Source organism: Cucurbita maxima, unplaced genomic scaffold (genome assembly GCF_002738345.1).
Source record: "Cucurbita maxima cultivar Rimu unplaced genomic scaffold, Cmax_1.0 Cma_Scf01019, whole genome shotgun sequence".
Classification (NCBI taxonomy): Eukaryota; Viridiplantae; Streptophyta; class Magnoliopsida; order Cucurbitales; family Cucurbitaceae; genus Cucurbita; species Cucurbita maxima.
The window spans coordinates 1,245-1,510 of record NW_019273035.1 but is presented as its reverse complement, the minus strand read 5'-3'; positions in this window follow the sequence as shown (position 1 = coordinate 1,510).

The following is a 266-nucleotide window of genomic DNA, read 5'->3' as shown; positions in this document are numbered from 1 at the left end:
AATCTCGGATTTCTTACAAATTTATGTGCCATAGTCAACCATTTTTCTTCCAACTTGCTTCTACACGGCTAAATGAGATTATCCACACGTTTGGTGATGAAATAAAGTGTTGAAGGTGCCTCAAACACAGCTTCCAAATTTTGTCCGCCATTAAAGGAAGAAGGTCGAAGCTCGAACATTAAATTTGAGCCTACATACAAATTTGTCAAGAGAAACATATCCTCTTCGATTTTTGCACCTCCAAGGAATATTTCCATAGAAGACTG